Here is a 13343-nt window from a genome sequence, read left to right as displayed (position 1 = left end):
CACTGGAGTCAAGCTATCCTGGCTGAAGACGGCTGATAGCCAGAAACCGGTCCTAGGATGCTTGATTCAGGTCCAGGGAAGACATGGCTTGGCAGTTCGGTCTGGACTGTTGCCATGAGGCAGAGGGTCAAGACTGATTTCCATAAGGCCATGTCTGAACTGGGGTGGCTTAGTGAGCAAAATAACAATGGATTAAACCCAGATCTGTGACTGGGGGTGAATGTTTTGCCATTGTGCCACATTCCATCCATCATCTTGTGTGTTTTGCTGTTCACCCTGTTTGGGAAGGGTATGCCCAGACGTGGGTTCCTTGCTCACTACGCGACTGGAGTTAAGCTATCCTGGCTGAAGAAGGCTGATAGCCAGAAACCGGTCCTACAATACTTGATTCTGGTCCAGGGTAGACATGGCTTGGCAATTCAGTCTGGACTGTTCCCATGAGGCACAGGGTCAAGACTGATTTGCATATGGCCATGTCTGAAATGGGGTGGCTTGGTGAGCAAAATAACGATGGATTAAACCCAGATCTGTGACTACGGGGTGAAGGTTTTGCAATTGTGCAACATTCCGTCCATCAACTTGTGTGTTTTGCTGTTCACCCTAAGTGGGAAGGGTATTCCCAGAAGTGGGTCCCTTGCTCACTACTCCACTGGAGTTAAGCTATCCTGGCTGAAGATGGCTGATAGCCAGAAACCGTTCCTACGATACTTGATTCGGGTCCAGCGAAGACATAGCTTGGCAGTTCGGTCTGGACTGTTCCCATTAGGCACTGGGTCAAGACTGATTTGCATATGGCCATGTCTGAAATGGGGTGGCTTGGTGAGCAAAATAATGATGGATTAAACCCAGATCTGTGACTACGGGGTGAAGGTTTTGCAATTGTGCCACATTCCGTCCATCAACTTGTGTGTTTTGCTGTTCACCCTAAGTGGGAAGGGTATTCCCAGAAGTGGGTCCCTTGCTCACTACTCCACTGGAGTTAAGCTATCCTGGCTGAAGATGGCTGATAGCCAGAAACCGTTCCTACGATACTTGATTCGGGTCCAGCGAAGACATAGCTTGGCAGTTCGGTCTGGACTGTTCCCATGAGGCACAGGGTCAAGACTGATTTGCATATGGCCATGTCTGAAATGGGGTGGCTTGGTGAGCAAAATAATGATGGATTAAACCCAGATCTTTGACTGGGGGTGAATGTTTTTCCATTGTGCAACATTCCGACCATCATCTTGTGTGTTTTGCTGTTCACCCTATGTGGGAAGGGTTTGCCCAGACGTGGGTCCCTTGCTTACTACGCCACTGGAGTCAAGCTATCCTGGCTGAAGACGGCTGATAGCCAGAAACCGGTCCTAGGATGCTTGATTCAGGTCCAGGGAAGACATGGCTTGGCAGTTCGGTCTGGACTGTTGCCATGAGGCAGAGGGTCAAGACTGATTTCCATAAGGCCATGTCTGAACTGGGGTGGCTTAGTGAGCAAAATAACAATGGATTAAACCCAGATCTGTGACTGGGGGTGAATGTTTTGCCATTGTGCCACATTCCATCCATCATCTTGTGTGTTTTGCTGTTCACCCTGTTTGGGAAGGGTATGCCCAGACGTGGGTTCCTTGCTCACTACGCGACTGGAGTTAAGCTATCCTGGCTGAAGAAGGCTGATAGCCAGAAACCGGTCCTACAATACTTGATTCTGGTCCAGGGTAGACATGGCTTGGCAATTCAGTCTGGACTGTTCCCATGAGGCACAGGGTCAAGACTGATTTGCATATGGCCATGTCTGAAATGGGGTGGCTTGGTGAGCAAAATAACGATGGATTAAACCCAGATCTGTGACTACGGGGTGAAGGTTTTGCAATTGTGCAACATTCCGTCCATCAACTTGTGTGTTTTGCTGTTCACCCTAAGTGGGAAGGGTATTCCCAGAAGTGGGTCCCTTGCTCACTACTCCACTGGAGTTAAGCTATCCTGGCTGAAGATGGCTGATAGCCAGAAACCGTTCCTACGATACTTGATTCGGGTCCAGCGAAGACATAGCTTGGCAGTTCGGTCTGGACTGTTCCCATTAGGCACAGGGTCAAGACTGATTTGCATATGGCCATGTCTGAAATGGGGTGGCTTGGTGAGCAAAATAATGATGGATTAAACCCAGATCTTTGACTGGGGGTGAATGTTTTGCCATTGTGCAACATTCCATCCATCATCTTGTGTTTTTTGCTGTTCACCATATGTGGGAAGGGTATGCTCACTATGCCACTGGAGTCAAGCTATCCTTGCTGAAGACGTCTGATAGCCAGAAACCGGTCCTAGGATGCTTGATTCTGGTCCAGGGTAGACATGGCTTGGCAGCTCGGTCTGGACTGTTGCCATGAGGCAGAGGGTCAAGACTGATTTACATATGTCTGAAATGGGGCGGCTTAGTGAGCAAAATAACAATGGATTAAACCCAGATCTGTGACTGGGGTGAAAATTTTGCCATTGTGCAACATTTCGTCCATCATCTTGTGTGTTTTGCTGTTCACCCTATCTGGGAAGGGTATGCCCAGACGTGGGACCCTTGCTCACTACGTCACTGGGGTCAAGCTATCCTGGCTGAAGACGGCTGATAGCCAGAAACCGGTCCTAGGATGCTTGATTCCGGTCCAGGGAAGACATTGCTTGGCAGTTCGGTCTGGACTGTTCCCATGAAGCACAGCGTCAAGACTGATTTGCATATGGCCATGTCTGAACTGGGGTGGCTTGGTGAGCAAAAGAACATTGGATTAAACCCAGATCTGTGACTGGGGGTGAATGTTTTGCCATTGTGCAACATTCCGACCATCATCTTGTGTGTTTTGCTGTTCACCCTATGTGGGAAGGGTTTGCCCAGACGTGGGTCCCTTGCTTACTACGCCACTGGAGTCAAGCTGTCCTGGCTGAAGATGGCTAATAGCCAGAAACCGTTCCTAGGATGCTGGATTCCGGTCCAGGGAAGACATGGCTTGGCAGTTCGGTCTGGGCTGTTCCCATGAGCCACAGGATCAAGACTGATTTGCATATGGCCATGTCTGAACTTGGATGGCTTGGTGAGCAAAATAACGATGGATTAAACCCAGATCTATGATTGCGGGTGAATGTTTTGCCATTGTGCCACATTCCATCCATCATCTTGTGTGTTTTGCTGTTCACCTTATTTGGGCAGGGTATGCCCAGACGTGGGTCCCTTGCTCACTACGCCACTGGAGTCAAGCTATCCTGGCTGAAGACGGCTGATAGCCAGAAACCGGTCCTAGGATGCTTGATTCAGGTCCAGGGAAGAAATGGCTTGGCAGTTCGGTCTGGACTGTTCCCATGAGGCACACGGTCAAGACTGATTTGCATATGGCCTTGTCTGAACTGGGGTGGCTTGGTGAGCAAAATAAGGATGGATTAAACCCAGATCTTTGACTGGGGGTGAATGTTTTGCCATTGTGCAACATTCCGTCCATCATCTTGTGTTTTTTGCTGTTCACCCTATGTGGGAAGGGTATGCTCACTACGTCACTGGGGTCAAGCTATCCTGGCTGAAGACGGCTGATAGCCAGAAACCGGTCCTAGGATGCTTGATTCCGGTCCAGGGAAGACATTGCTTGGCAGTTCGGTCTGGACTGTTCCCATAAAGCACAGCGTCAAGACTGATTTGCATATGGCCATGTCTGAACTGGGGTGGCTTGGTGAGCAAAAGAACATTGGATTAAACCCAGATCTGTGACTGGGGGTGAATGTTTTGCCATTGTGCAACATTCCGACCATCATCTTGTGTGTTTTGCTGTTCACCCTATGTGGGAAGGGTTTGCCCAGACGTGGGTCCCTTGCTTACTACGCCACTGGAGTCAAGCTGTCCTGGCTGAAGATGGCTAATAGCCAGAAACCGTTCCTAGGATGGTGGATTCCGGTCCAGGGAAGACATGGCTTGGCAGTTCGGTCTGGGCTGTTCCCATGAGCCACAGGATCAAGACTGATTTGCATATGGCCATGTCTGAACTTGGATGGCTTGGTGAGCAAAATAACGATGGATTAAACCCAGATCTATGATTGCGGGTGAATGTTTTGCCATTGTGCCACATTCCATCCATCATCTTGTGTGTTTTGCTGTTCACCTTATTTGGGCAGGGTATGCCCAGACGTGGGTCCCTTGCTCACTACGCCACTGGAGTCAAGCTATCCTGGCTGAAGACGGCTGATAGCCAGAAACCGGTCCTAGGATGCTTGATTCAGGTCCAGGGGAGAAATGGCTTGGCAGTTCGGTCTGGACTGTTCCCATGAGGCACACGGTCAAGACTGATTTGCATATGGCCTTGTCTGAACTGGGGTGGCTTGGTGAGCAAAATAAGGATGGATTAAACCCAGATCTTTGACTGGGGGTGAATGTTTTGCCATTGTGCAACATTCCGTCCATCATCTTGTGTTTTTTGCTGTTCACCCTATGTGGGAAGGGTATGCTCACTACGTCACTGGGGTCAAGCTATCCTGGCTGAAGACGGCTGATAGCCAGAAACAGGTCCTAGGATGCTTGATTCCCGTACAGGGAAGATATTGCTTGGCAGTTCGGTCTGGACTGTTCCCATGAGGCACAGGGTCAAGACTGATTTGCATATGGCCATGTCTGAACTTGGGTGGCTTGGTGAGCAAAATAACATTGGATTAAACCCAGATTTGTGACTGGGGGTGAATGTTTTGCCATTGTGCAACATTCCGATCATCATCTTGTGTGTTTTGCTGTTCACCCTTTGAGGGAAGGGTTTGCCCAGACGTGGGTCCCTTGCTCACTACGCCACTGAAGTCAAGCTATCCTGGCTGAAGATTGCTAATAGCCAGAAACCGTTCCTAGGATGCTTGATTCTGGTCCAGGGTTGACATGGCTTGGCAGTTCGGTCTGGACTGTTCCCATGAGGCACAGGGTCAAGACTGATTTGCATATGGCCATGTCTGAACTGGGGTGGCTTGTTGAGTAAAATAACGATGGTTTAAACCCAGATCTATGACTGGGGTAAATGTTTTGTCGTTGTGCAACATTCCATCCAACATCTTGTGTGTTTTGCTGTTCACCCTATGTGGCAAGGGTATGCCCAGACGTGGGCCCCTTGCTCACTACGCCACTGGAGTCAAGCTATCCTGGATGAAGACGGCTGATAGCCAGAAACCGGTCCTAGGATGCTTGATTCCGGTTCACGGAAGACATGGCTTGGCAGTTCGGTCTGGACTGTTCCCATGAGGCACAGGCTGAAGACTGATTTGCACATGGCAATGTCTGAACTGGGGTGGCTTGGTGATCAACATAATGATGGATTAAACCCAGATCTGTGACTGGAGGTGAATGTTTGCCATTGTGCAACTTTCCGTCCATCATCTTGTGTGTTTTGCTGTTCACCCTATGTGGCACGGTTATGCCCAGACGTGGGTCCCTTGCTCATTACGCCACTGGAGTCAAGCTATCCTGGCTGAAGACGGCTGATAGCCAGAAACCGGTCCTAGGATGCTTTATTCCGGTCCAGGGAAGACAAAGCTTTGCAGTTCGGTCTGGACTGTTCCTATGAGGCACAGGGTCAAGACTGATTTGCATATGGCCATGTCTGAAATGGGGTGGCTTGGTGAGAAAAATAATGATGGATTAAACCCAGATCTGTGACTGGGGGTGAATGGTTTGACATTGCGCAACATTCTGTCCATCATCTTGTGTGTTTTGCTGTTCACCCTTTGTGGCACGGTTATGCCCAGACGTGGGTCCCTTGCTCATTACGCCACTGGAGTCAAGCTATCCTGGCTGAAGACGGCTGATAGCCAGAAACCGGTCCTAGGATGCTTTATTCCGGTCCAGGGAAGACAAAGCTTTGCAGTTCGGTCTGGACTGTTCCTATGAGGCACAGGGTCAAGACTGATTTGCATATGGCCATGTCTGAAATGGGGTGGCTTGGTGAGAAAAATAATGATGGATTAAACCCAGATCTGTGACTGGGGGTGAATGGTTTGACATTGCGCAACATTCTGTCCATCATCTTGTGTGTTTTGCTGTTCACCCTAAGTGGGAAGGGTATGCCCAGACGTGGGTCCCTTTCTCACTACTCCTCTGGAGGTAAGCTATCCAGGCTGAAGATGGCTGATAGCCAGAAACCGTTCCTACGATACTTGATTCGGGTCCAGGGAAGACATGGCTTGGCAGTTCGGACTGGACTGTTCCCATGAGGCACAGGGTCAAGACTGATTTGCATATGGCCATGTCTGAACTGGGGTGACTTGGTGAGAAAAATAACGATGGATTAAACCCAGATCTTTGACTGGGGGTTAATGTTTTGCCATTGTGCAACATTCCATCCATCATCTTGTGTTTTTTGCTGTTCACCATATGTGGGAAGGGTATGCTCACTATTCCACTGGAGTCAAGCTATCCTTGCTGAAGACGGCTGATAGCCAGAAACTGGTCCTAGGATGCTTGATTCTGGTCCAGGGAAGACATGGCTTGGCAGCTCGGTCTGGACTGTTCCCATGAGGCACAGGGTCAAGACTGATTTGCATATGGCCATGTTTGAACTGGGGTGGCTTCCTGAGAAAAATAACATTGGATTAAACCCAGACCTGTGACAGGGGATGAATGTTTTGCCATTGTGCAACATTCCGACCATCATCTTGTGTGTTTGCCAAGTCTGTACTGGGGTGGCTTAGTGGGCAAAATAACAATGGATTATACCCACATCTGTGACTGGGGGTGAATTTTTTGCCATTGTGCAACATTCCGTCCATCATCTTGTGTGTTTTGCTGTTCACTTTATGTGGCAAGGGTATGCCCAGACGTGGGTCCCTTGCTCACTACATCACTGGGGTCAAGCTATCCTGGCTGAAGACGGCTGATAGCCAGAAACCGGTCCTAGGATGCTTGATTCCGGTGCAGGGAAGACATTGCTTGGCAGTTCGGTCTGGACTGTTCCCATGAGGCACAGGGTCAAGACTGATTTGCATATGGCCATGTCTGAACTGGGGTGGCTTGCTGAGAAAAATAACATTGGATTAAACCCAGACCTGTGACAGGGGATGAATGTTTTGCCATTGTGCAACATTCCGACCATCATCTTGTGTGTTTTGCTGTTCACCCTATGTGGGAAGGGTTTGCCCAGACGTGGGTCCCTTGCTCACTACGCCACTGGAGTCAAGCTATCCTGGCTGAAGATGGCTAATAGCCAGAAACCGTTCCTAGGATGCTTGATTCTGGGCCAGGGTTGACATGGCTTGGCAGTTCGGTCTGGACTGTTCCCATGAAGCACAGGGTCAAGACTGATTTGCATACGGCCATGTCAGTACTGGGGTGGATTGTTGAGCAAAATAACGATGGTTTAAACCCAGATGTATGACTGGGGTGAATGTTGTGCCGTTGTGCAACATTCCATCCATCATCTTGTGTGTTTTGCTGTTCACTCTATGTGGCAAGGGTATGCCCAGATGTGGGTCCCTTGCTCACTACGCCACTGGAGTCAAGCTATCCTGGCTGAAGACGACTGATAGCCAGAAGCTGGTCCTAGAATGCTTGATTCCAGATTAGGGAAGACATGGCTTGGCAGTTCGGTCTGGACTGTTCCCATGAGGCACAGGGTCAAGACTGATTTGCATATGGCCATGTCTGAACTGGGGTGGCTTGGTGAGAAAAATAACATTGGATTAAACCCAGACCTGTGACAGGGGATGAATGTTTTTCCATTGTGCAACATTCCGACCATCATCTTATGTGTTTTGCTGTTCACCCTATGTGGGAAGGGTTTGCCCAGACGTGGGTCCCTTTTTCATTACGCCACTGGAGTCAAGCTATCCTGGCTGAAGACGCATGATAGCCAGAAACAGGTCCTAGAATGCTTGATTCCAGTCTATGGAAGACATGGCTTGGCAGTTCGGTATGGACTGTTCCCATGAGGCAGAGGGTCAAGACTGATTTGCATATTGCCATGTCTGAACTGGGGTGGCTTACCGAGCAAAATAACAATGGATTAAACCCATATCTGTGACTGGGGGTGAATGTTTTGCCATTGTGCAACATTCCGTCCATCATCTTGTGTGTTTTGCTGTTCACTCTATGTGGCAAGGTTATGCCTAGACGTGGGTCCCTTGCTCACTACGCCACTGGACTCAAGCTATCCTGGCTGAAGACGGCTGATAGCCAGAAACCATTCCTAGGATGCTTGATTCCGGTCCAGGGAAGACATGTCTTGGCAGTTCGGTCTGGACTGTTCCCATGAGGCACAGGGTCAAGACTGATTTGCATATGGCCATGTCCGAACTGGGGTGGCTTGGTGAGCAAAATAACGATGGATTAAACCCAGATCTGTGACTGGGGGTGAATGTTTTGCCATTGTGCAACATTTCGTCCATCATCTTGTGCATTTTGTTGTTCACCCTATTAAACTGGTCCTAGGAAGCTTTATTCCGGTCCAGGGAAGACATGGCTTTGCAGTTCGGTCTGGACTGTTCCCATGAGGCACAGGGTCAAGACTGATTTGCAAATGGCCATGTCTGAACTGGGGTGGCTTGGTGAGCAAAATAACGATGGATTAAACCCAGATCTGTGACTGGGGGTAAATGTTTTGCCATTTTGCAACATTCCGTCCATCATCTTGTGCGTTTTGCTGTTCACCCTATGAGGGAAGGTTGTGCCCAGACGTGGGTCCCTTACTCACTACGCCACTGGGGTCAAGCTATCCTGGCTGAAGACGGCTGATAGCCGGAAACTGGTCCTAGAATGCTTGATTCCAGATTAGGGAAGACATGGCTTGGCAGTTCGGTCTGGACTGTTCCCATGAGGCAGAGGGTCAAGACTGATTTGCATATTGCCAAGTCTGTACTGGGGTGGCTTAGTGAGCAAAATAACAATGGATTATACCCAGATCTGTGACTGGGGGTGAATTTTTTGCCGTTGTGCAACATTCCGTCCATCATCTTGTGTGTTTTGCTGTTCACTTTATGTGGCAAGGGTATGCCCAGACGTGGGTCCTTTGCTCACTACATCACTGGGGTCAAGCTATCCTGGCTGAAGACGGCTGATAGCCAGAAACCGGTCCTAGGATGCTTGATTCCGGTGCAGGGAAGACATTGCTTAGCAGTTCGGTCTGGACTGTTCCCATGAGGCACAGGGTCAAGACTGATTTGCATATGGCCATGTCTGAACTGGGGTGGCTTGGTGAGAAAAATAACATTGGATTAAACCCAGACCTGTGACTGGGGATGAATGTTTTGCTATTGTGCAACATTCCGACCATCATCTTGTGTGTTTTGCTGTTCACCCTATGTGGGAAGGGTTGGCCCAGACGTGGGTCCCTTGCTCACTACGCCACTGGAGTCAAGCTATCCTGGCTGAAGATGGCTAATAGCCAGAAACCGTTCCTAGGATGCTTGATTCTGGTCCAGGGTTGACATGGCTTGGCAGTTCGGTCTGGACTGTTCCCATGAAGCACAGGGTCAAGACTGATTTGCATATGGCCATGTCAGTACTGGGGTGGCTTGTTGAGCAAAATAACGATGGTTTAAACCCAGATCTATGACTGGGGTGAATGTTTTGCCGTTGTGCAACATTCCATCCAACATCTTGTGTGTTTTGCTGTTCACTCTATGTGGCAAGGGTATGCCCAGACGTGGGTCCCTTGCTCACTACATCACTGGGGTCAAGCTATCCTGGCTTAAGACGGCTGATAGCCAGAAACCATTCCTAGGATGCTTGATTCCGGTTCAGGGAAGACATGTCTTGGCAGTTCGGTCTGGACTGTTCCCATGAGGCACAGGGTCAAGACTGATTTGCATATGGCCATGTCTGAACTGGGGTGGCTTGGTGAGAAAAATAACATTGGATTAAACCCAGACCTGTGACTGGGGATGAATGTTTTTCCATTGTGCAACATTCCGACCATCATCTTGTGTGTTTTGCTGTTCACCCTATGTGGGAAGGGTTTGCCTAGACGTGGGTCCCTTTTTCATTACGCCACTGGAGTCAAGCTATCCTGGCTGAAGACGGCTGATAGCCAGAAACCGGTCCTAGGATGCTTTATTCCGGTCCGGGAAAGACATGGCTTTGCAGTTCGGTCTGGACTGTTCCCATGAGGCACAGGGTCAAGACTGATTGGCATATGGCCATGTCTGAACTGGGGTGGCTTGGTGAGCAAAATAACAATGGATTAAACCCAGATCTGTGACTGGGGGTAAATATTTTGCCATTGTGCAACATTCCGTCCATCATCTTGTGCGTTTTGCTGTTCACCCTATGTGGGAAGGGTGTGCCCAGACGTGGGTCCCTTGCTCACTACGCCACTGGAGTCAAGCTATCTTGGCTGAAGACGGCTGATAGCCAGAAACCGGTCCTAGAATGCTTGATACCAGTCTATGGAAGACATGGCTTGGCAGTTCGGTCTGGACTGTTCCCATGAGGCAGAGGGTCAAGACTGATTTGCATATTGCCATGTCTGAACTGGGGTGGCTTACTGAGCAAAATAACAATGGATTAAACCCATATATGTGACTGGGGGTGAATGTTTTGCCATTGTGCAACATTCCGTCCATCATCTTGTGTGTTTTGCTGTTCACTCTATGTGGCAAGGGTATGCCCAGACGTGGGTTCCTTGCTCACTCCGCCACTGGACTCAAGCTATCCTGGCTGAAGACGGCTGATAGCCAGAAACCATTCCTAGGATGCTTGATTCCGGTCCAGGGAAGACATGTCTTGGCAGTTCGGTCTGGACTGTTCCCATGAGGCACAGGGTCAAGACTGATTTGCATATGGCCGTGTCCGAACTGGGGTGGCTTGGTGAGCAAAATAACAATGGATTAAACCCAGATCTGTGACTGGGGGTGAATGTTTTGCCATTGTGCAACATTTCGTCCATCATCTTGTACATTTTGTTGTTCACCCTATTAAACTGGTCCTAGGATGTTTGATTCTGGTCCAGGGAAGACATGGCTTGGCAGTTCGGTCTGGACTGTTCCCATGAGGCACAGGGTGAAGACTGATTTGCAAATGGCCATGTCTGAACTGGGGTGGCTTGGTGAGCAAAATAACGATGGATTAAACCTAGATCTGTGACTGGGGGTAAATGTTTTGCCATTGTGCAACATTCCGTCCATCATCTTGTGCGTTTTGCTGTTCACCCTATGAGGGAAGGTTGTGCCCAGACGTGGGTCCCTTGCTCACTACGCCACTGGAGTCAAGCTATCCTGGCTGAAGATGGCTGATAGCCAGAAACTGGTCCTAGAATTCTTGATTCCAGTTTAGGGAAGACATGGCTTGGCAGTTCGGTCTGGACTGTTCTCATGAGGCAGAGGGTCAAGACTGATTTGCATATTGCCATGTCTGAACTGGGGTGGCTTGGTGAGAAAAATAACATTGGATTAAACCCAGACCTGTGACTGGGGATGAATGTTTTGCCATTGTGCAACATTCCGACCATCATCTTGTGTGTTTTGCTGTTCACCCTATGTGGGAAGGGTTGGCTCAGACGTGGGTCCCTTGCTCACTACGCCACTGGAGTCAAGCTATCCTGGCTGAAGATGGCTAATAGCCAGAAACCGTTCCTAGGATGCTTGATTCTGGTCCAGGGTTGACATGGCTTGGCAGTTCGGTCTGGACTGCTCCCATGAGGCACAGGGTCAAGACTGATTTGCAAATGGCCATGTCTGAACTGGGGTGGCTTGGTGAGCAAAATAACGATGGATTAAACCCAGATCTGGGACTGGGGGTAAATGTTTTGCCATTGTGCAACATTCCATCCATCATCTTGTGCGTTTTGCTGTTCACCCTATGAGGGAAGGTTGTGCCCAGACGTGGGTCCCTTACTCACTACGCCACTGGAGACAAGCTATCCTGGCTGAAGACGGCTGATAGCCAGAAACTGGTCCTAGAATTCTTGATTCCAGTTTAGGGAAGACATGGCTTGGCAGTTCGGTCTGGACTGTTCCCATGAGGCAGATGGTCAAGACTGATTTGCATATTGTTATGTCTGAACTGGGGTGGCTTAGTGAGCAAAATAACAATGGATTAAACCCATATCTGTGACTGGGGGTGAATTGTTTGCCATTTTGCAACAATCCGTCCATCATCTTGTGTGTTTTGCTGTTCACTCTATGTGGCAAGGGTATGTCCAGACGTGGGTCCCTTGCTCACTACGTCACTGGGGTCAAGCTATCCTGGCTGAAGACGGCTGATAGCCAGAAACCGGTCCTAGGATGCTTGATTCCGGTGCAGGGAAGACATTGCTTGGCAGTTCGGTCTGGACTGTTCCCATGAGGCACAGGGTCAAGACTGATTTGCATATGGCCATGTCTGAACTGGGGTGGCTTGGTGAGCAAAATAACATTGGATTAAACCCAGACCTGTGACTGGGGGTGAATGTTTTGCCATTGTGCAACATTCCGACCATCATCTTGTGTGTTTTGCTGTTCACCCTATGTGGGAAGGGTTTGCCCAAATGTGGGTCCCTTGCTCACTACGCCACTGGAGTCAAGCTATCCTGGCTGAAGACGGCTGATAGCCAGAAACTGGTCCTAGAATGCTTGATTCCAGTTTAGGGAAGACATGGCTTTGCAGTTCCGTCTGGACTGTTCCCATGAGGCAGAGGGTCAAGACTGATTTGCATATTGCCATGTCTGAACTGGGGTGGCTTAGTGAGCAAAATACCAATGGATTATACCCATATCTGTGACTGGGGGTGAATTTTTTGCCATTGTGCAACATTCCGTCCATCATCTTGTGTGTTTTGCTGTTCACTCTATGTGGCAAGGGTATGCCCAGAAGTGGGTCCCTTGCTCACTACATCACTGGGGTCAAGCTATCCTGGCTGAAGACGGTTGATAGCCAGAAACCGGCCCTAGGATGCTTGATTCCGGTGCAGGGAAGACATTGCTTGGCAGTTCGGTCTGGACTGTTCCCATGAGGCACAGGGTCAAAACTAATTTGCATATGGCCATGTCTGAACTGGGGTGGCTTGGTGAGAAAAAATAACATTGGATTAAACCCAGACCTGTGACTGGCGGTGAATGTTTTGCCATTGTGCAACATTCCGACCATCATCTTGTGTGTTTTGCTGTTCACCCTATGTGGGAAGGGTTTGCCCAGACGTGGGACCCTTGCTCACTACGCCACTGGAGTCAAGCTATCCTGGCTGAAGATGGCTAATAGCCAGAAACCGTTCCTAGGATGCTTGATTCTGGTCCAGGGTTGACATGGCTTGGCAGTTCGTTCTGGACTGTTCCCATGAAGCACAGGGTCAAGACTGATTTGCATATGGCCATGTCTGAACTGGGGTGGCTTGCTGAGCAAAAGAACGATGGTTTAAACCCAGATCTATGACTGGGGTGAATGTTTTGCCGTTGTG

The sequence above is a fragment of the Lissotriton helveticus genome, chromosome 2_2, assembly GCF_964261635.1.
Source record: "Lissotriton helveticus chromosome 2_2, aLisHel1.1, whole genome shotgun sequence".
Lineage (NCBI taxonomy): Eukaryota > Metazoa > Chordata > Amphibia > Caudata > Salamandridae > Lissotriton > Lissotriton helveticus.
The sequence above is the reverse complement of the archived record's forward strand: the minus strand, read 5'-3'. Positions refer to the sequence as shown.